This window comes from Mustela lutreola, chromosome 5 (genome assembly GCF_030435805.1).
Source record: "Mustela lutreola isolate mMusLut2 chromosome 5, mMusLut2.pri, whole genome shotgun sequence".
In the NCBI taxonomy this organism is placed as follows: domain Eukaryota; kingdom Metazoa; phylum Chordata; class Mammalia; order Carnivora; family Mustelidae; genus Mustela; species Mustela lutreola.
The window spans coordinates 49,113,870-49,116,043 of record NC_081294.1 but is presented as its reverse complement, the minus strand read 5'-3'; the positions used below and the strand labels follow the sequence as shown (position 1 = coordinate 49,116,043).

General features: G+C 32.2%; 1 pseudogene; it reads left to right on the top strand.

Annotated features, from left to right (window-relative positions):
• Nucleotides 1–610: 610 nt before the first annotated feature.
• On the top strand, nucleotides 611–770 carry LOC131832748 (U2 spliceosomal RNA; annotated as a pseudogene).
• Nucleotides 771–2,174: the final 1,404 nt, after the last annotated feature.

The following is a 2,174-nucleotide window of genomic DNA, read 5'->3' as shown; positions in this document are numbered from 1 at the left end:
CAAAACAAATCACATGGCCACACATAACGCGAACGCCAGGGAAAATGCCATCCCATTAGCCTAGGAGTGGAAATATTTGGTGAACAGCACTAGTGACAATCATGGCTAGCATGGGAAGAAGTTCAAAGCTCTCTCCTACATTAATTTCTTTATTATCTTTACTAGTTCCTTGCTTCTATATTCTTTGTTTCTCATTTTTTTCTAATTTAAATTAGATGTTTACTTACTAATTTTTAGCCTTTCTTCTTTTCTATTCTAACCAAATATAGCTTTGAGTTGCTCCTAGCACCATCTTTCTTATATCCCACAAATTTTAATATGAAATTTTTAAAAAAGATTTTGTTTATTTATTTGACAGACAGAAAACACAAGTAGGCAGAGAGGCAGGCAGAGAGAGAGGGGGAAACAGGCTCCCCGCTGAGCAGAGAGCCCAATTCGGGGCTCGATCCCAGGACCCTGAGATCATGACCTGAGCTAAAGGCAGAGGCTTAACCCACTGAACCACCCATGTGACCCTGTAATGCTTGTCCTGTTGTTCAGATCCAAGAACTTTCTAATTTTCATTATAATTTACCTTTTGACACAAGTTATTTAGAATTATGTTTTTCTCATCGCTTCTCGGCCTTTTGGCTAAGATCAAGTGTAGAATTATGTTTTTCTTAGTTTCTATATATAAAATACTTTGAGGGACAATTCATTCTTTTAATGTCTTATCTATGGTAAGAAAATAGGGTCTGTGTAAATCAGTATCCACATGATGCTGATTTTTTTCTTTTTTTAATGTTGATTTTTTTAAAAAAGATTTTTATTTATTTATTTGACAGAGAGAAATCACAAGTAGGCAGAGAGGCAGGCAGAGAGAGAGGAAGGGAAGCAGGCTCCCTGCTGATCAGAGAGCCTGATGCGGGGCTCGATCCCAGGACTCCAGGATCATGACCTGAGCCAAAGGCAGAGGCTTAACCCACTGAGCCACCCAGGCACCCCTAATGTTGATTTTTTAAAAATTTGTTGGGATTTGGTTTATGGCCTAGTAAAGAGTCAATTTCCATAAATGTTATATGTATCTTTGAAAATGAGTTATAGAACTACATGTGACATATAAATTAATGTTGTTAATTTTACTATTCAAATGTTCTCTATTCTTACCAAGATTTTATCTGCCTGATCTGTCAGTTTTTGAAAAAAGTTATTTTTAAGTTCCCACTAAGATGTTTGTCAGTTTCTCTTTGTAATTCTTGCAGTTTTTAGTTTATATAATTTGTAACTATATTATTAGGTACACACAAACTTAAAAACATTATCTTTCCCTGATATGGTAGCACTCTTTATCCTCAGTAATGTTTCTGCCTTAACACACATATATATATAAAATAAAATGATAGAAAAAGGCATACCAGGCAGCCAAAAGAAAAATTATATAGCTGTGTTAATATATATTTACTTAATATATATTAATAATTATATATATAATGTGCTAATATATAATATAATATAATGTGTTAATATTATATGTATTTCTTTTTTTTCCCCAACCATTCTTGAAAGATTTAATTGGATATATAATTCTAGGTTGACAGATTTCTGCTTTCAGTCTTTGAAGATATTCTGGACTCCACTGTATCTACTGAAATTCAGTGCTTGTTGTTTATTTTTCATTTGTAGAAATTAAGACTAAGTATATAGATGATCTGGAGGTCTTTTTCTGTTTGCTTTTAAGATTTCTTTGTTTTACTATTATGTGTTTGGCTACAGATTTATTTTTATTTATCCTGCTCACTATTCTTTCTTAATCTGAAAGTTTTATTAACTCCAGGAAAATCATTAGTCATTATCCCCTCAAATATTATCCCCATTTATTCTCTTCTTCTGGAACTGTTTACACATAATTTAGATTCTCTTAAATCTATGACTCTTTCTCTTAACATTTTCCTCTTTCTCTGTGTTGCATTCTGTGTAATTTCTTCAGTTTTATCTTCTAATCCACTAATTTGCTTTTTAATTATGTCTAATCTGCAATTTGATTCACCTAGTAACTTTTTTATTTCAATAATTCTACTTTTTAAGTTTTTAAGTTTTGTTTGCTTTCTTTTACAAATTCCCCAAGAGTCTTATAGTCTCAATTTATTACCCTCAACATAATTCTCTCTCATGGAAAAGTAGTATAAAAACCAGAT